Below are 21,936 nucleotides of genomic sequence, written 5' to 3'. Positions count from 1 at the left end.
AAAAATAAAAAAAGAAGAGTTAGTATAAGGGAAGTAAACAGAGAGTAATGTTAAAAGAAAGACAGCTATAGGGAGTAAACCAGAGATACTGTTTAATAGATCTATTTACCGAAGAAAAGATGGAAGAGGGTATAATTGTGAAAAACAAAATAAAAAAGGAAGTGAAAGAAAAAAAAGAGAGTAGAACAATAACAAAGAAGAGTTTCTTGGAGAATGTGAGTGAATGTTCAAAATAAGATTAAAACATGTGGAATAACAGAGAGAAAAAACAGAAAACAGAAAAGAAAAAATAACAGAAAAAGATTAATTGAAACAGCAAAGAAATGTAAATAACATAGAGCCATATCATCAACATAGCCAATAAAAGTTTTGCAGCTTTTATCGGCAGAAATGTGTCGCTAAAACCACTTTTGCAGCAGTTTTCTGCCAATAAAAACAGCAATAGTTTTATTGGCTGTGTTCATAATATGCCCCTTAGTGTGCTTCAACTACACAGAGAAAGCATTATGAACAAGTAGTGAAAGAGTGATCAGTCAAAGACACTAAGAGTAATAGAGACGGAGTGAGTGAACAAGAGTGAGGAACTATGAGAAGAGAGGGACTGAGAAAAAGAGTGGAAGGAGTTGAGTAAGTAGGTAATAGAGAAAGGAATGAGGAAAGTAGCAAAGGCAGGAAACTGAGGGTTAAAGAAATGAAGCTGTGGAACTAATAGTAGGTGAATGTGATAGAAAAGTAACGAAAAGAGTACAAAACATTTACCTTATAATTGTCGTTAACTTACTCACTTTTTATTTTTATACTTTCAATCTGTGAAAGAGAGAACAAACATTTGAAAAATATTAAAACATGTATTTAAAAATTAGAAAAGACAAGGGAAAAGATTGAAGGACAAACAGTTTTTCAACAACTTTGACACTTACAGAAGCTTCTGCTTCTCCAGGCCCCCTACACAGTCCTAAAGATATACATTTTAAACTAACAGTATCTTGATGCAGATGAAGTGAGGCCTATCTTAAAACATGGTGCATCTTTTGCACTGCTGTTGTCTCACAAAAGTGTCGCAAGACACTAACATTTTAAATGATTGTTTCAGGATGCCAATAAGATGTGTCCTATCCAGAGGTTTGTTTGAGGTGAGGCCTACTCAGGGTTCCAAATGAAATTTCGAGTTGTTGAAGAGAACAGAGGACATAATACATGTGAAGGCCAACCAATGAAGTAAGTCATGTCCACTTCACTCTTGAACAAAGGCTAGACCTCTTCTGTGTCCGTGGACAGACCTAAAGTTCATCTGCACAATGTCATTCGTAAACTTAGGAAACACTGGTGATGTAATTGAAAAATGTGGAGTTTCTTTTCCTCATTTCACAATCACATCACCTGTGTTGCCTTTGGTTAGGTATCTCATAGTGCAGATGGAGTCTAGCATATCAAAGAGTACATAGAAGTTGAGCAGTATATACAACAATTTTGACATTTACAGAAGACTTAGCTTCTTATCTTGTTGGAGATGAAGTCAGGCCTGTCTTGCAACATGGTGCATCTTTTGCATCACTGCTGCATCGGTTTCATGTGGCACGGGTTTTTTACAGCATGACACATCTGCCTAGATGCATCAATTTGTAATTTTGTCGCCTCATAGCAAATCTTTTGCACCGCCGCTGCATCACAAAAGTGACGCACAGTGGCGCAAAAGAGGCATACACCTATCATAAATCTGTCCCTAACATTTGAAATGATTGATTCAGGATGACGATAAGGTGTGGCCTCTCCAGAGGTTTGTTTAAGGTGAGGCCTACTCAGGATTGCATATCAAATTTATGCTTGTTGAAGAATACAGAGGAGATAATACATGTGAAGGCCTACCAATGAAGTAAGTCATGTCCACTTCACTCTTGAACAAAGGCCAGACCTCTTCTGTGTCCGTGGACAGACCTAAACTTCATCTGCACAATGTCATTCGTAAACTTAGGAAACACAGGTGATGTAATTGAAAAATGTGGAGTTTCTTTTCCTCATTTCACAATCACATCACCTGTGTTGCCTTTGCTTAGGTATCTCATAGTGCAGATGTAGTCCAGCATATGAAACAGTACCCAGAAGTGCAGCACTGCATGCAACAACTTTGACACTTACAAAAGCTTCAGCTTCTGCATGCCCCCTACACAGTGCTAATTATATACATTTTAAACTGATGGTATCTTGCTGGAGATGAACTGAAACCTATCTTGCAACATGGTGCATCTTTTACACAAAAGTGACCCACAGCGGAGCAAAAGAGGCGCACGGCCATCATAAATCTGACCCTAACATTTTAAATGATTGTTTCAAGATGCCGATAAGTTGTAACCTATCCACAGATTTGTTTCAGGTAAGTCCTACTCAGAGTTGCAGATGAAATTTAGGTTTGTTGAAGAATACAGAGGAGATAATACATGTGCAGGCCTACCAACGAAGTGAGTCATGTCTACTGCACTCTTGAACAAATGTCAGACCTCCTCTGTCTCCAGAACCAGGCCTAAACCTCATCTACACAATGTGATGTGTAATGTTAGAAAACACAGGTAATATAATTGAAAAACGTGCAATTTTTTTTGCTCATTCCACAATCATATCACCTGTGTTTCCTTTGCTTAGGTATCTCATTGTGGAAATGTAGTCTATCATATGAAAGACTACGTAGAATATGAGCACTGTATGCAACAACTTTGACACTTACAGAAGCCTCACCTTCTCCATGCCTCCTACACAGTTCTACATGTACATCATAAATGCAAACAGTACAGAATTAATTATACATGTTAAATGGTTTATTTTTGCTGTTCTCAGAATGTATCAAATTTCACTAAAAACAGTGACTTGAAGGTATTCATCATATAACAGCGGGGAAAAAAAACACAATCAAAATGATTGTGTTTAAAAAACCCATACAACATAACAAATCAGAATTCAGAACTCCTTAAAGTTAACTTACTTTCCATGACGTCGAAGGATGTCCTATGAACAGCTTACACTCTGTTGTGCTGTTATTACTTTCAGCCCGCCACTTTCTGAAAGAAAACCTCCATCGTTTTGAAAAATATGTTACATACAATAAATGACTTCTCGCTCTCTACCACACGTTTCCACAAGGCCAAATCATGTCAGAGCCATTTATAACTCTTGGAATTCTTGTAAGCCAATCCCGTCATGTTGTATTTCCGCAACTTTCAGAATTAAAATGTTGAAGATCATTTTCACAATCCTGGACTACTAATATCTTACCCTTCTTGCTCACTCATGTTCTACATTTCCTATGACACTGATACTGCTTACTATGAAGCAGACTTACACTACCTCTATGACTACTACAATTATTTAATTCTCTACATCACTTTTAATCACAAAGCAATATAAAACAGTAGACAGCATTGCAGACTTACATTCCCTCTACTCCATGTTTTGATTGGCTGCTTGAATTAGCTTATAAAAATAAATAGTTTTTCTGAACTCATTCAAAGTGCACTTATTTTTCCATGACGTCCAGTGTTATGGTAAGAAGTTATGTCTCTGTACTACACTTATCCTCAAGGCCAAATCGTGTAGGAGCCATTAGAACTTCTTGAAATTCCTCAGAGCACATCCCGAGATTCTTTCCCTAAAATTTTGGTTTTAAAAACACCAGGTAAGAATTTTTAAGGTCATACAGCAATTTTTTTTTTAAAATTAAAACAGAATCGTTGCAGAATGACCAGCCATTTCTAGACTTTAAATAAGCTGTGTAATGTCCTGATGTTATTGAAGGACCGTCATGATATATAATTGCTACAGTTACAAAAGTCCTTCCTGATATTGACAACTGTGAAGCCACAACATTTTTAATTAAAGTTGTCAATTTTGTTCCATCAGGCCTACATCGTTGGAACATTAAAATGACATACTGGCCATATGTTCGTATAAATAATGTTGAAATCATTTCAGATTTACATTGGCTACATTCCATGTTGTGATCAGCTGCTTTTACTAGCTTATTAATATTAAAGGAGACTGATTTACTGTCTGGCAAAGTTAAATATATAAATCTTTCTGAGTCTACACTAGTAGTACTTGATACCCTACAGTTCTCGCAGTCATGCTGCCATTGATAAGAAAGCCCAAACAGGTGATCTACATCTACACCTTCAGCATGCAATTCATCAAGCATATACATTAAAAACTCCTGACAATCTTGCTGAATATTTTGAGAGAATTGTGTTTGGCCTGAACATCTGTCTAACAGATTTCGAATTTCAGACACACTTTCTATTTTTGTTCTATCAGTGCTACATTTCTCTAACACAGAATTTAACAAACTGCATAATCTTTGATCAGAATTGACCACAATCTCTTCTTTTACATTTTCTAGAGAAAACAAAACATTAACCACTACATTAGCATAGCAGTTGACACCAGAAGTGTTTTCAAATTGAAAACCAACAACATCTTCAACAGAATCCTTTTTGTTTCTGCTTATAATTTCAGGTTCATCGACTTTTCGTCTTTTTGCTACAACCTCCCCAGTATTGGTCACATTTCTTCGTTTCCGGCCTACCACACGTTTCTCAAACAAAGGATATTGAGGCAAATGTGGCGCATACTCTCTTCTCAACCTATTGTATTCCTTAACACAATCTAGATCCGCACAAATGTTTGTGACATCACACTCAATCAAGTACAATCCCGATAAAGTTCTAACTCTTGACAATGCCACATATGCCATATCCTCCTTGAACACAGAACTGCCAATATTCACCAATGCACTGTCTACACTTAAACCTTGCGATTTATGGATTGTCACCGCATATGCCAAGCAAACAGGAAACTGCTTACGGCGAACATATAAGTCTTTTACAAGCAAAAATCTAGCAGAACAACGACCAATTAGCTGTACTTCCTCAATGCCATCAATTTTAATTTTTAAAAATTCAATTCCATCTCTATTTCTGTATTTCACAAAATCAACAACATTACCCATTGATCCATTTACCAGACCTCTTTCAACATGTAAATTCCTTCTTAAAATTATACGGCAGTTCAAGCACACATTCAGACTCTTTTCAAAACCTGCAGTTTTAGATATAGTCTTCTCTAATGAATCCAATTTTGATTTCAAATTCTCAGACAAAATAATTGTTGATCCCATATGCTCTACTCTGTCAATAGCTTCCAGTTTCACAATCTCTTGCTTTTCTAAATTCAACATTTTGTTGTTGAAGATGGCACATTCTGCAAGAGTTGGCATCAAACATATTCCAGATTTCTTCTCAGTAATTTTCTGAAAAATATTCTCAGGCACAACATCTTGTTCTGGATATAAATTTGACAGTAATCGTGCATGTAAAGCTTCTTTCCCATGCTCGGTCACTTTTCCTATTCTAACATCTTGTAGAATATTCTTGTAAACTTCATCCTTCGCCTGACGCATATTTTCATGCAGTTCAGCATAATTGAAGTTTAACCATATATTGACGTTGCCAATGCTCCCTAGGCACTTCCTGGTATCTTAATGCTTGAGCATTTTGAACACAGGTTGCCCTTTCACTGGTGTCAGCTGCAGAAGATCTCCGAAAACAATGATGTGTTTGCCACCAAATAACACATCATACTCTGTTTTGAGAACTTCTTGCATTCTCAAATGCACAAAGGCAAGCATGACATTGGAAACCATGCTTACTTCGTCAATGATAAGAAGTTTCATTTTCCTCAAGATTCTTGAAACTTCACAACAAGCATCTCCAGATAGCTTGTGATATTGTAATTTGTTGTCATGCTCCACTGGCAGCATCAGTAAACGATGTAAAGTAATCCCTTTAATGTTATGTGCTGCCAGTCCAGTTGGAGCGGTGACAACACAAGACAGCGATGACTCAGTCCTTTCCTGCAAATAACATGAAATTGCTTTAATAAGGAAACTTTTTCCAGTTCCCGCTTCTCCACTCACGTAGAGTCGGACAGGCTTCAACAACGTACATGAGCATTCTTTCTTCTCATGACTTAATCCATGATCAATTTGCATGGTAACTTCATCATATATTTTCCTCTGCTCAACGTTGAGTTGTCTTTCCAACTCTTCTAAGTTAACCGCATCCTCCTGAGCATGGCTCTTTCCACTTCATTCATAGCAGTGGCAGCTTCATTTTCGATAACAGGTCCTCCTAGTGGATCCTGACTCAATGAAGCAGAACTCTGACTGTCCTGAGAACTGTCTCTGGCAATCTCGGCTGCAATCGTTGCTTCCTGCTCGATTTCCACATTCAACATTTCTACATATTTGGGAAAAGCAGGACATTCTATGGTCTCCTTGGCGGCAGTGAAAGAGTCTTCGTAACAGAGGAAATCTCCAAGCAGTTCCTCTTCTGCACGCCAAGGCTTGAAAAGTTGCAAAAGTGCTAAATAGAAAAACTCCTTTTTTTCAGGAGATTCGCCACTCAATTTTTGATGGTTTACCAAGTGGCATTTTCTTTGCTTGACCAGACATCCCTCACTTCCAATTACAGCATACACTCCTTTCTCAGTATCTTCTTTGATGTTCCTCTTGAATATGTAATTTTGAAGAACCTCATACAGACAAACATTCTCGAGGTGACTGCTTCGATTTGGATAATATGTATCCAACATGTTGCTCTTCAAAATGTCGGTACTGTTTGGCTCCTTTTCCGCCAAATACTCAATTTCCCGCACAGGTTTCAGAACTCGATTACGCGTTGCAGCAAGACCAAGACTCGCCCAAACGATACTCCTAGATTTGGCATAGAGACTTGCTGAAGACAACCGGTCAGAACATTCGTAAGCTCCGATTTCTCGATGCGACAACATCTTCAGACTGAAACTGTACAACTTCTTATTGAGGCTCTTTTCATGGGAAATGTCCTCCCACATATCCTTCAATTCTGTCTTCTCTTTTTTGGTGATGTAAGATGTCACATACCGAGCCACAGCCATACAGTTATCAGCCACAAACTGTATATCCATGTTAGCATTCCACATGGACAAAATCACCGGGTTGTAGTCGTTGATGTACTTGGACTCTTCATTCCTCTTCAAATTGTATGTGTTTTTAGGTGATTTCTTCATCACATTATGTCGCAGCGAAGACATCAAACTGTTTACTCTTCCTTTAGAAATCACCGGTCGTGGAAAGCCGAAACGACTTTTGGTGTAGAACTTGTCCTTGTTTCGGAATTTACGACGACAGTACTTTCCACAACGATGGCTTTGGAAACGTAGAACTTTTTCTCTTAGGCTTTTCTTTTCCTTTGCGTTTGGAAGAGCACACGTAGAATACTGTTGTATGAAACTCATCACTGAGTCTTCTGGATCTGTTCCAAATTTAGGTGCATCCTTGATCCACAACAGCATATGTATGTGAGGAGCACCTCTTGCTTGGTACTCCTTTCTCCAGAAGAAATCCAACACCTCTCCAAGAGGTGGATTCTTCTTATTCATGATGAAAGACATCATAGCTTCAAATCTATGATTGAAGTACCGGCATACATTGACTGGATCCAAAGAGCACAGTTCTCCGGGTGTCTTGAATTCGATGTTTTCGATGTTTCCATTTGCCTCTCGTAGAAATTCAAGTAAGTCTTCCCAGCCATACTCGGCACAGCTCAGAGTGAGGAACCATGTGGGAGTTCCTAAGTTCCTCAGCATACATTTTAAATCACCATGACGACGGTACCAGTACTCATTAGTACCACGCTGACACGCCATGAGATTAATCAGGTGAGAATCCAAAATACTGTCTTGGACATTGACTTTATCCATAAAGTCACTTGCCGAGATGTTTTGCATGTGTATACCACTTTTCAAGATGTGGTTCACTGCATATGACAATCCAGACAGATCGCTTTCAAACAGGAGATGAAACAAATAGGGAATACATTGTCGAAACCTAGCATCTCCTGCATACAATCGCAAAGTCCGGTATTCAGAAGCAGGAATTTGATGAGGTCGCTCATCATATCTTCCTCCCTGACCTGTTGGAAAAAGCTGTGGGAAACACCGAGCTTCCAAACTTTCCTCCCAAACCCTAATGGGACTCCCTTTGGCTTGTTTCATTTGAAACAACTCAATAGCATTCCCCATGACTTCCTTGGAATGCAAAGGATGAACACTATAATGTTCATATATTTCTTCACTAGTAGAGGGTTCTACTTTCTCAATTTGACCAGCACACAAATCGCTATCCTCTTCCTCACTTACTTCCTCTTCTGCAACATATATATTCTTATAGTACTTATTATTTTTTTTCAAGTACAATGTTGCCTTTTTGACTTTCCTAAGATTCACTAAATCTTGCCATATTTTCTTATTCTTTGTCGGAACCCCATTAACTAAGATAACCAGAGGTTCCTCTTCCACTTTTTCTACTCCAATTGTGTTAATGTTTTTCTTCAAATCTAGAGGCAAATAAACAACTCTTCCCTTTAATCCTCTCTGTAAATCTGATGGAGGCAATTTCCCTGTCTTTGGCTCCATTCTTACAATAGCCTGAAAGGGATGGATACTTTGAATCAACATAGATTCATAAGTATTTAAATCCTTCAATTCAGAAGGAATCTCAACCAATTTCAGATTATTATGAACTGCTCTAGCAGGCATCTGGTTTTGATTTAATTTGCTACAACAATAAGTACACACACGTTGATCCGATCCCAAATCAAAACAATTTTCTACCATCAAATATGTTGTGAAATCCTTCCATTCACTATTATTTTCCCTTTCACTTTTTGCATATAAATCCACTAACTTAGTCTGATTCTTATAATAAGTGCGTCGACAACACACACAAGTGAAATTAGGCCTCTCACTTGATTTCACCTGAAACGTCGCAATTTCCCTCTGAAAATTATCTGTACTGGAAACCTGTACACTATCTTCCACATTACCCTCTTCTGCTTGGTCAATTTCAACATTCTCCTCTTTACTTCCAAAGTAACAAAACTCAATTTCTGCACAAATATTCTTCACATCTATTTCAGAACCATGCAAAAGAGCAGCGCATAATTGTTTAAGCATAATTGCTGGACTCTTAGCATAATACAACATTCTAACTAATTTCCTCACTTTATTATGATGCACTGCTAGCATCCTGAAATGATGAAAAACACTCTGGCATACTCTCCTGGAAAGACAAGCCAGTGAATGACCATGCAAACCTGTCACTTCTCTCACTCTGCAAGGATCTAATTCTTGCAACAACTTCATTTTCTGCTTCAAACTTTTCTTATTAAATGTCCGTACAAAATCACAAAGCAAATTGATGGAATCCTGTCGCACACTGCAAATACTACTACACTTCCAGGTGTACACAGGACCCTTAGGACGTCTTCCTAAAACCTCATTACCTAACACCTCTTCTGTCTCTGTTGTCACAAGTTTTTCTTTTTCAACTGGACAACCATCTTTCACTTCATAAGCTCGACCACTGGTGTCAACTGCATGCACCAAATCATTATCCTGGAAATAACTCTCCTCATTAAAAAATGCCTCACAACTTGAACTATGCATCTATTCTCCGGAAAAAACTTCACAAAAATTACTACGATTAACTATTCTCTTCCATCTACTATTTCTTTTGAAATCATAAATTGCCTTGTTTAGCTTCCTAATTCTATTGATTATCAAAATAAATAACTTATGTTTAATTTCAAATGCCTGATCAATAACTTTCTCAACTTTTTTTTTCTCTTATAAAAAACCACTTTCTGTTGACCTTTCTTAATATTTTTTAACAGATTGCCAATTATCCTGTTGCGGAACATTCGTTTACGAATGTCCCTAAACTGTTGTTTCCTTCTACTATCATGCACAGAGTTATCTCTTGCTCTAGCAGTAACATTTTTGATTGGCCTTTCCTTTCCGTTTAAAATGCTTCTCTTTTTCTGGACTGAAACATTTTCTGTAGTAATATTTTTTTTACTACAAATATTTCTTATAAATGTTTTTGTGCTCTTACCCGGTGCTTTCTTGGTGACTTGACAAGTTTTTTTGTTAGAGGACTGCTGCATTATATCATGTACCTGCTGTCTTTGACGTTTTGCAGCCTTTCTAAGTCTTTCTTTAGTTGGCATGCTGAAATCTTGAAATGATCTGCAGTTGAATCTGTGGTAAAATATAATAAAAAATGTTATTAACCACTATTACCAAACAGTAAATCAATAACAGTCATTAAAAACTTAACACACTACTTGACATTTTTAGTGCTTGGCAAATTTAGAATACAGAAATAGCAGAAAAGAAATGGAATTCATATTCATTTTACCTGTGCTGTTTTATATGTGAATCTGATCTAATTTTATGAGCATATTTTAATATTTTATTGAAGACACTACACATAACCTGTTTTTGAAGGTGTCTTTATTTTTAAATGAAACGGTTTACATTTTTACTTTTCATTTATTAGACATTTTTAAAAATAAATCTTTATAGTTCCATAGGCTCAAGCACGTCAGCTTCCCACCCTATGTCATACAATTCTGACAAATCTGCATCCTCATCATGTTCTTCTTCATCCTCAGGATTTAAATCATCCAAGGGATCTACTTCCACTGATGTTTCAATTACGAGTTCAATTATGAGGTCGAGATCAACTGATTGCTGATTGTCGATCATGTTGATGTTGTCGTTATCTTTAAAGAAAGAGAACAACAATGAGATGTTGCAGAGTAAGGCACAAATCTCAGAGACTATAATAGTAAAATTGTTTAACAAGAGTAACATTTTGCAGCTATTATTTAGCCATGACCAGCGATGCTGAGGAGGTAAGGCCTATGTCCAAGTTTTCAGTGAACAGGACTCATCTCTTCTTAACCTTGGATAAGCCTCACCAACTCTGTGTCCCCTGCTCATACTTAAATGTAAAGTGGCAGATTTATGTTAACTGACGCATTCCCAGGGATGCACCAGTTAATGTGCACCGCTGCTCTGCCACCCATGGTGTGCCGCATTTACAATGTGGAGCACCATTGAGTGAAAACAGCACAGATGCGTCACGCATCTGTGCCGCAAAAGCAGCACATTGCAGGAATCAAGTCGTAAGCGCAACATGTCTACTGCAATGCACAGGAGCAAGCCACACATTGCATGGTGCATCACTCCTTATGCCTGTTTCAAACAGGCGTAATGATTTGATTCAGAAATGCTATAAAGCTGAGTCAGTGAAATCTTCTAAATTTCACTGTGTTAGTTTTACAGGGCTTTCTTGCAAATTAATGCATACCTTGCAACAAAACACCTATATGAAAACTGACGCAGGTTTCATGTGGCACAGGACTTTACAGCATGACACATCTGCCTAGATGCATCAATTTTTAAATATGTCGCCACATAGCAAATCTTTTGCACCGCCGCTGCGTCACAAAAGTGACGCACAGTGGCACAAAAGAGGCACACGGCTATCATAAATCTGTCCCTAACATGTTAAATGATTGATTCAGGATGACGATAAGGTGTGGCCTATCCAGAGGTTTGTTTAAGGTGAGGCCTACTCAGGGTTGCAGATTAAATGGAGATGGGGCACCCCTGAGCCTTGCTGGAGCTGCATGGCACTTGCAATGCAGCTCCAGCAATGCGCCACCTTTACGGCACAGATGCGTCACGCATCTGTGCTGTTTTTGCCTCATGGTGCGCCGCATTGTAAATGCAGCGCACCATGGGTGGCGGAACAGCGGCGCAGGATGACTGGCACATCCCTGGGGATGCACCAGTCATCATAAATCTATCCCTAAGCTTCTTATCTTGTTGGAGATGAAGTGAGGCCTGTCTTGCAACATGTTGCATCTTTTGCATCACTGCTGCATCGGTTTCATGTGGCACGGTTTTTTTACAGCATGACACATCTGCCTAGATGCATCAATTTGTAATTTTGTCGCCACATAGCAAATCATTTGCACCGCCACTGCGTCACAAAAGTGACGCACAGTGGTGCAAAAGAGGCATACACCTATCATAAATCTGTCCCTAGCATTTTAAATGATTAATTCAGGATGACGATAAGGTGTGGCCTATCCAGAGGTTTCTTTAAGGTGAGGCCTACCTACATTCATGGGGAAATGAATTAAAATGTCCTTAAGACACATGAAAGCGTTTTTTTAAAGCCTTTGCAGCATTTTTGGGTCACTTTTAACATGGCTATGTAACTTAAACAATCAAAATGTAAATTTGCCAAGCACAGGTGGGAGCATATTTACAAGGAATTTGCACCACGGGGAAAGGTCTTACATTAAAATGGAAAAATGACATCAGAGACACTCAAATGCCTTATAAAGAAGCATACACCATTATGTCCTTGTCATAAATGTTAAAAGCATTCCTTTTCCTCAAAAACGATTTTCAAGTCTTAATTTGAAAACACTGCACATGGGGAAATGACTTAAAATGTCCTTAAGACACATGAAAGCGTTTTTTGATTGCCTTTGCAGCATTTTTGGGTCACTTTTAACATGGCTATGTAACTCAAACTATCAAAATGTAAATTTGCCAAGCACAGGTGGGAGCATATTTACAAGGAATTTGCACCACGGGGAAAGGTCTTACATTAAAATGGAAAAACAACATCAGAGACACTCAAATGTCTTATAAAGAAGCATACACCATTATGTCCTTGTCATAAATGTTAAAAGCATTCCTTTTCCTCAAAAACGATTTTCAAGTCTTAATTTGAAAACACTGCACATGGGGAAATGACTTAAAATGTCCTTAAGACACATGAAAGCGTTTTTTGATTGCCTTTGCAGCATTTTTGGGTCACTTTTAACATGGCTATGTAACTCAAACTATCAAAATGTACATTTGCCAAGCACAGGTGGGAGCATATTTACAAGGAATTTGCACCACGGGGAAAGGCCTTACATTAAAATGGGAAAAATAACATCAGAGACACTCAAAGGCCTTATAAAGAAGCAGACACCATTATGTCCTTGTCATAAATGTTAAAAGCATTCCTTTACCTCAAAAACGATTTTCAAGTCATAATTTGAAAACACTGCACATGGGGAAATGACTTAAAATGTCCTTAAGACACATGGAAGCGTTTTTTGATTGCCTTTGCAGCATTTTAGGGTCACTTTTAACATGGCTATGTAACTCAAACATTCAAAATCTAAATTTGCCAAGCACAGGTGGGAGCATATTTACAAGGAATTTGCACCACGGGGAAAGGTCTTACATTAAAATGGGAAAAATAACATCAGAGACACTCCAATGCCTTATAAAGAAGCAGACACCATTATGTCCTTGTCATAAATGTTAAAAGCATTCCTTTACCTCAAAAACGATTTTCAAGTCATAATTTGAAAACACTGCACATGGGGAAATGACTGAAAATGTCCTTAAGACACATGGAAGCGTTTTTTGATTGCCTTTGCAGCATTTTAGGGTCACTTTTAACATGGCTATGTAACTCAAACATTCAAAATCTAAATTTGCCAAGCACAGGTGGGAGCATATTTACAAGGAATTTGCACCACGGGGAAAGGTCTTACATTAAAATGGGAAAAATAACATCAGAGACACTCAAATGCCTTATAAAGAAGCATACACCATTATGTCCTTGTCATAAATGTTAAAAGCATTCCTTTTCCTCAAAAATGATTTTCAAGTCATAATTTGAAAACACTGCACAGCTCCTATGCACAAAAACACCCTGTCAGTACTAATACTTCACATTTTCTCCAATTACAATTTCTCAAAGAAACAAAATCTATTTGTAAAACACTTGAGGCAAAGCAACATTTTAAAAACACAACTTTCTTCATAATTTTCTCCTTAAAGCACACTATTCTCTATCTAAATTAAATAAATCTTTTCTCACCTTAGCAAATACTTTATGAGTTTCAAAACAGTCTCAGAAACACACCACTTTGTCTTTAGCAGAGCAAAAGGTATGCACTCCAGAGTCTGCAGCTATCAAAAGCACAGAAATGCTGTAATTCTTCACACATATCTCTCATGTCAACCAATCAAAACTCTTCCCTCACTTTTTTCAAATCAAAACCCTTCCCCCCTCTGCCCTCTCTGCCTTTTTTGCATAGCAACCAACTCTTGGAAGACCTCTGGTGTTTGCAAGTTCACACAACAATGTTTCAATTGAACTCTGAACTCTCAGTGCACCTGCATATCCAGTGCAATCTTTCATTTAATGATTTTTTCTTGACCATTCAAAATACATCTTTCAAAGAACTCATCCACGCACCCTAACTTTCTGTTTTCAGCAATCAAAATCCACCAATCACTGTTACTGCTTCATTAACACAGAAACTCCACAGTTTTTTTCATTTTAAACTCTTATTTTTTCAACTGCCATTTCATTGCCACACTTCATCTGACTGCAGCAGAACCTTCTCTCACCATGTTTTCTGTCTGGATTGTTGGACATAGTTACATCTACTGGGCTCAGAGGTATGCTGATAACAGAAATTTACCTAACCTCAATTTACAAGATGTGGAAATTAAGTGGTTTGGCCACAGAGGATTAAAATGCCACCAATTGATACCATTGGTGAACAACTTTATGCATTTGCCAAAACCTGACCTGTTAATTGTGCACTGTGGAGGTAATGACTTGGGCACTTTGACTGGGGTAGGTCTGGAAATGCTTTTAAAGGACACCTTTGAGCAATTAATGGCACTTTTTCCTCAGACTGCCTTGGTATATTCAAATATATGCCAAAGACAGAAATGGAGGTGGTCGAACCAATTTTGTCCACAAATTGAGAAGTCGAGGAAGCATGTAAACAAATCTGTTTCAGCTTACATGAGAGACCATGGAATGGGCTTCGTGTACAACAATAACTTGCGTTACTACATGCAAGATATCTACAGAGGAGATGGAGTTCACTTCTCAGATGAGGGCAACAGAATTTTCATTCTGAATTTAAGACTGTGCATTGGTACCTACTTATAAGTACCTAAATGTACCATAAACCCAAAAGCTCTTCTCAGAGCTACCCTACATCTGATCACTCACAATTATTATTTTACTCTAACTTTTTTCACTAATTTTCAACAAAGTACGCTCCCCGGGGTGCTACCCGGTACGCGGACCGGAAGCTAACCTCGCGAAATTTTTAAAAAAAATGTTTTTTTTTCGCACATATGGGCCTCCTCAGCCACTCTCAGAAAACCTAGGGGGTCAAGATAAGTCTACCGTGCCCCCTTCTACCCATTCTGAACATTAGTTGCCCTCCATCTTGTATCTTAATTCGACCGAAACACAAAATGGTGGACTCCCGTAACGCTTCAGGTTCGCGTACTGGGGCGCTCGCCAGTTCGCGTACCGGGGCGCTCCCCGGGAAGCGCTCCATCAAAAAAGGTGGGAAAGTAATTTACAGAAAAACGACTGGAGACACTTTCACCAAATATAGATTAGCTCATACTACATACCAATCCCTATCATTTTCACAAATTTGATTGAAATTCCATTTAGCCATTTAGCCTGTAGACCTCTCTAAATACCGTGAGGTAAATTACTTCACAAAACACATCTGAAGTGTTGGAATTGACAACCAATGAAAATGTTACTTTCATTTTCTACTTTTTTTACCTGACATTTGATTGGTTATATACCTGAATATATATAAAGGAAGAGAAGGAAACACGGCCATTTTGACTACTACTTCCTGGTGTACATTTCAATGGGATTTTCACTAATCACTTCAACTTCTTTGTAAAGGTAAGTTGTTATTTTAAAAACTGAAGTATATTGTGCACTATCAGTTAATATGGTAAACTTTTTCTGATAGTTATATACTATCCCTCTGTAGTAGTTATAGATTTAGATAGACTTCTCTGTTATAGTTATGGATGGAGTTAGGTTTCTCTTGTATAATTATGAATTTACTTACGTTAAATCACATACACTTTTTTATATTCCTACTTCCACTCTGATACTATACACTGCCCAAAGATAAATTCACTGATAAAAACTGCCTATCTAAAATTAATCCCAACAGTGCCCTATCTCTACTGATATATATATTTTTTTTATCCAAATTTCAGGCAACATGGAAGGCGAACAGAAAGTTTCATTTCAAATTGTCCTGCAAGAGAGCAGCCAAGAATTAATTGATCCAAATTATATAGAATTTATGGATGAAACTTGGGACCAAGAACTACTGCAATGTGTGCAAGCAGTAGATGACCTCCTTCAAAATGAGGACATTTTACACACTCAGAGATTACAAGCTATGTTCAATGAAAATGACGACATTTCAGACAGTGAAATGTTAGAAATGTTATTAAATTTTGAAACACAATCACAATAATAAATAATTGCTTAAAAAATAAAGAAATTAAAAAATAATCAACAAAACCAACAATCAATTAACATACAGTATTTTAAAAGTCTATCATTCTTTTTTCCTTATAGTACGCTCCCCAGAACGCTTCCCGGTTCGCGGACCGGGCGCTCCCCACGCAAATCCATTCAGCCGTTCGGCCTAAAAATGAGGCCAACCGCCCTATGGAAATTAGCATGGGAAAAACACGTTTTGGGACCCCCCTTTTTTCTCGGCCACCCCTTGACGAACCCCCCCCCAAATTTCATGGGGCTGCTCAGAAACAAAATATTTCCTGAAAATTTCAGCCAATTCCGTTCACAAAAGCCAAAGTTATTAGACATAGAATTTTCTAAAATCCCATAGGGAAAAAATCCTAACTATATATACCTACTGGCGACCGCCAGTAGGTAATATATATATATATATTACCTACTGGCGGTCGCAGTAGGTATATATAGTTAGGATTTTTTTGAATAGGGATTTCTGAAAATTCTATGTTGAATAACTTTGGCGTTGATGGACGGAATTGGCTGAAATTTTCAGGAAAATGGCGCATTTTGTTTCTGAGCGTCCCCTGAAAGTATGGGGGGGGTTCGTCAAGCGGGGGCCGAGAAAAAAGGGGGGTCCCAAAACGTGTTTTTAACATTGAGTTTTCCATAGGGCGGTTGGACTCACTTTTAGCTTGAACGGCTGAATGGATTTCTATGAAACTTGGCAAAATTGTAGAGACTGTTTGCCCGTTGTGCCTTTGCTAGGTCTCAAGATATGTGCTCCAGTGGATTTTGAGAAATTAACATTCAAAAAAATATATATATCTGTGACAGCGTCCCGGTTAGCGCCTCGGTTCGCGTACCAGACGCGTAACGGAACTTCGCGAGGAGAAGCGGATTGGCTCTCTGGTGACTGTCAACATTCTAAACAGTCCGGAGCGGCTGCCATCTTGTCTCTCGGTAGGATCGAGAGTGGAAATAAACGAAGGGGGAAATGAATGAAAGGGGGCAAGGTAGACCCCTCCTGACCCCTAGGATTGATGTGGGGGCTATTAAAGGGCCCCGCGGGGCAAAAAAATAAAATACTTTTTTTTCTCGATTTTTCGCGGTGGAAGCGCTACCCGTACGCGAACCGGGTAGCTCACCGGTAGCGTAACGGGAGTCCGCCATCTTGTGTTTCGGACGAATTTAGTCACAAGATGGAGGATAAACAATGTTGGTAATGGGTATAAGGGGGCACGGGAGACATATCCTGACCCCCTAGGTTTTCTGAGTGTGGCTGAGGAGGCCCATATATGTAAAAAAAACCCTTTTTTTTCAAATTTTCGCACGGTTAGCGCCCGGTCCGCGCACCGGGTAGCGTTCCGGAAAGCGTAACAAGGGGAAAACCAAGGGAAATATTAAAATAATATTTTAGAGTGCTTTGAGGTAGGGTAGCTCTGAATAGAGCTGTTGTGTTGTGTGGGTGATGTAAGTACCAACATGTAGGTACCAATGAAGAGTCTAAAATTCAATGTACACCGTCTCCTCTGTAGATATTTTGTATGTTCTAATATGGGTTATTTAAATGTAAATGTGTGGAAAAGCACTTCATGCTTTAAAGCAATTGTATTTTTGAACTGATTGTTCTTTCCTCTTAGTCCTCCTCTTTGTTTTTTTTTCCCCACACTCTTCTTCAGCATGATAGTTGATAAATTCGTTCCCTCAAAAAATGTATATACATAAAAAAATTATATTAAATACATATAAAATATATTTTTCCTTTAAAAGAAGAATACATTTTACAGCTTTTGATATTTGCTATTAAAAAACCATTGAAATTCACAGAAAAAACCATAGGTTATAGACCATATATAGTTAGGAATTAGCATTTACAAAATCTTGAAAATTCACTGAAAAAACCATAGGTTATAGACCATATATAGTTAAGAATTAGCATTTACAAAACCTTATTTTACTCACACAAAACCATTGAAATTCGCATATATAGTTAGTTGCACTAACTATATATCGCGCACCCGCAATCCACTGCTGATCATGTCACATATTACATCATTCATGACATGGTCAGTGACATCACTGATGACATCACTGATGACATCTCAAATGACATCACTGATGACATCACTGATGACAACATCCAGTGACTGTATGTATTCTGTAAAGTTAAAATATGTCTTACATATTGAAGAATGAGTGGATGTATAAGTGTCTGGATGAAGGATTTAGTAGGTGCATGACTGACTGTATGAGTGAGTGATTAAATGTGTCTCACTGAGTGCATGGGTTAGTGACTAAACTGTCTTAATTTGTGCATCATTATCTCTGTTGTTCTGTAAACTGCTGCATGTGTTGATCAGTAGCTATATGAGTAACTATATGGGTTATTGATTGGTTGCCCAAGTATTTGTATGGGAGACTGAGTGTGTGTGTGTGGGTGGCTGGGAGGTGTATGACTCTGTGCATAGATGTGTGAGCAGTTGATTCACTAGATGTATGGGTTCAAAAGTGCATGTGGAAACAGCTGTATGGGCGGTTGACTGTGTGCATGAGTGTATTGGTGAGTGAATGGATATCTCAGTGCTACATGTCAAAGTAAGTACATATGTAAAACACAGTACATGTGAGAGTTGACATATATAAATAACTGTGCATAAGAGCCAGTGAATGTGTGAGTGGCTGTATGGATCATTGTGAACTTGTATCAGGGATTGTATAAGAGGGTAAATATGTGTTAGTATATGTTTGAATAAGTAAGGTGTGTATAACTGTATAGTTGAGGAAATGGAGGTGTGATTGATTCTTTGCATGACTGACTAGGTGTGTGAGTAACTCCATGGATGAGTGACAGTCTGTGAGTGTCTGTTTACACTGAGTGTATCTAAGGTTATATTAGAGTCTGAAGAGGTTCATCGTATTATCACATGAATTATGTCATCAGTGATGTGATCAGTAATGTCAAATGAGATGTCATCAGTGATGTAATCAGTGATGTCATTTGAGATGTCATCAGTGATGTCATCAGTGATGTCATCAGTGATGTCATTTGAGATGTCATCAGTGATGTCATCAGTGATGTCACCAGTGATGTCATTTGAGATGTCTTCAGTGATGCCATCAGTGATGTCATTTGAGATGTCATCAGTGATGTCATCAGTGATGTAATTTGAGATGTCATCAGTGATGTCATCAGTGATGTCACTGACCATGTCATGAATGATGTAATATGTGACATGATCAGCAGTGGATTGCGGGTGCGCGATATATAGTTAGTGCAACTAACTATATATGCGAATTTCAATGGTTTTGTGTGAGTGAAATAAGGTTTTGTAAATGCTAATTCCTAACTATATATGGTCTATAACCTATGGTTTTTTCAGTGAATATATATATATATATATATATATATATATATATATATATATATATATATATATATATATATATATATATACTTATACTATTAAATACATAAAAAACATAATAAAACTTGAGATCATTCTTTTAAAAAGTGTTACATTATATATGTATGTAAATAAGTATATATTTATATATATTTTATTAATTATGTAAATATATTTTAGTTACATAGTGCTACTGTTACATGGTAATTTATTTAGGGCCTGATTACCAAATGGCAGTTCCGTGGACTGCCATATCGCTGGTGGCAGTCCGAGTGTGGAGTACATGTTGGGCAGGTCTCCCTTGTGAAGAATGCCACTGGACCGCCGAGACAGTCAGGAGACTGCCGACTGCCAGATTCATGAATGAGGAAAGGCAGCCACCACAGGGAATATGCACCTCCTTCTGTATTACGACTTGCCTGTTCCATGAGCAGACTGTGGGTATCATGCCACCTGCTTCAAGGTGGCAGTGACAAAGGAATTAGGGTGGATACTCACCCCTTTCTTGTTCTTCCTGACAGATTATGATGTGGATTCCTTTCTCCAGGTCTCCCCTTCACAGCAGGATATTCACACAAAGGATTATGACTCTGTTTGTGGTGATCTACAGGTAAGTCCTTTTTGCACCATATACCCATTGCCAGGACTGCCCACCAATGGGCTGAACCCCGGTAATTGGTATTTGGTATTTATACACATATATCAAGAGTATGTGTGCATCTGACACACCTGCAATCAAAATGCACACAGATGCATCAATATATTTGGGAAAAGTACTAACCACTGCTACAAGATCCCCACCTTCACACCGCCGGCCCGTGGTTGACTCATAATATGGCAGTCTGTGAACCGCCAGGACTGGGAGCTACCTGCGGGGCGGATGCAGTCCTATATCAGTTGGACCATCTAACTCATAAGACCCTTAATATTTACTTTAAAAAAAAAAATTATATATATATATATATATATATATATATATATATATATATATATATATATATATATATATCATGCTCCACGGGTGATGTCCAAACAAATGAGCAGCACACGAAAGTAAGTAGCTTTCACCCCTCAGCTTTTATTCTTGGTACGTTTGTGCGTAGGCAGAGTTAATAATGAACACCTGACTCTCGTTTGGACATCACCCGTGGAGCATGATATATAGGCGGCTGTCCTGCCATCGAGCTGGCACCACCCCCGAGGGAGAGGGGGCCACCGCTGGTGGGGAGTAAGTGTGGATAAGGGCGTGCTGCAGCGGAGGGGCTCATCCAGAGCCTTTTTCACACGCAATTTTAGGTGCAACCATTCAGGAAAGGAAAGGCTGTGTTCATCTATGGAACTAACGGCCCCAACATGCACCTTACTGACTTTTTGAACTGTCCATGAGGAAGTGCATAACGAAACGCGTCGGACTACGAGAGTCAGGTGTTCATTATTAACTCTGCCTACGCACAAACGTACCAAGAATAAAAGCTGAGGGGTGAAAGCTACTTACTTTCGTGTGCTGCTCATTTGTTTGGACATCACCCGTGGAGCATGATATATAGGCGGCTGTCCTGCCGTCGAGCTGGCACCACCCCCGAGGGAGAGGGGGCCACCGCTGGTGGGGAGTAAGTGTGGATAAGGGCGTGCTGCAGCGCAGGGGCTCATCCAGAGCCTTTTTCACACGCAATTTTAGGTGCATCCATTCAGGAAAGGAAAGGCTGTGTTCATCTATGGAACTAACGGCCCCAACATGCACCTTACTGACTTTTTGAACTGTCCATGAGGAAGTGCATAACGAAACGCGTCGGACTACGAGAGTCAGGTGTTCATTATTAACTCTGCCTACGCACAAACGTACCAAGAATAAAAGCTGAGGGGTGAAAGCTACTTACTTTCGTGTGCTGCTCATTTGTTTGGACATCACCCGTGGAGCATGATATATAGGCGGCTGTCCTGCCGTCGAGCTGGCACCACCCCCGAGGGAGAGGGGGCCACCGCTGGTGGGGAGTAAGTGTGGATAAGGGCGTGCTGCAGCGCAGGGGCTCATCCAGAGCCTTTTTCACACGCAATTTTAGGTGCATCCATTCAGGAAAGGAAAGGCTGTGTTCATCTATGGAACTAACGGCCCCAACATGCACCTTACTGACTTTTTGAACTGTCCATGAGGAAGTGCATAACGAAACGCGTCGGACTACGAGAGTCAGGTGTTCATTATTAACTCTGCCTACGCACAAACGTACCAAGAATAAAAGCTGA

Source organism: Lissotriton helveticus, chromosome 6, assembly GCF_964261635.1.
Source record: "Lissotriton helveticus chromosome 6, aLisHel1.1, whole genome shotgun sequence".
NCBI classification, from domain to species: Eukaryota; Metazoa; Chordata; class Amphibia; order Caudata; family Salamandridae; genus Lissotriton; species Lissotriton helveticus.
The sequence above is the reverse complement of the archived record's forward strand: the minus strand, read 5'-3'. Positions refer to the sequence as shown.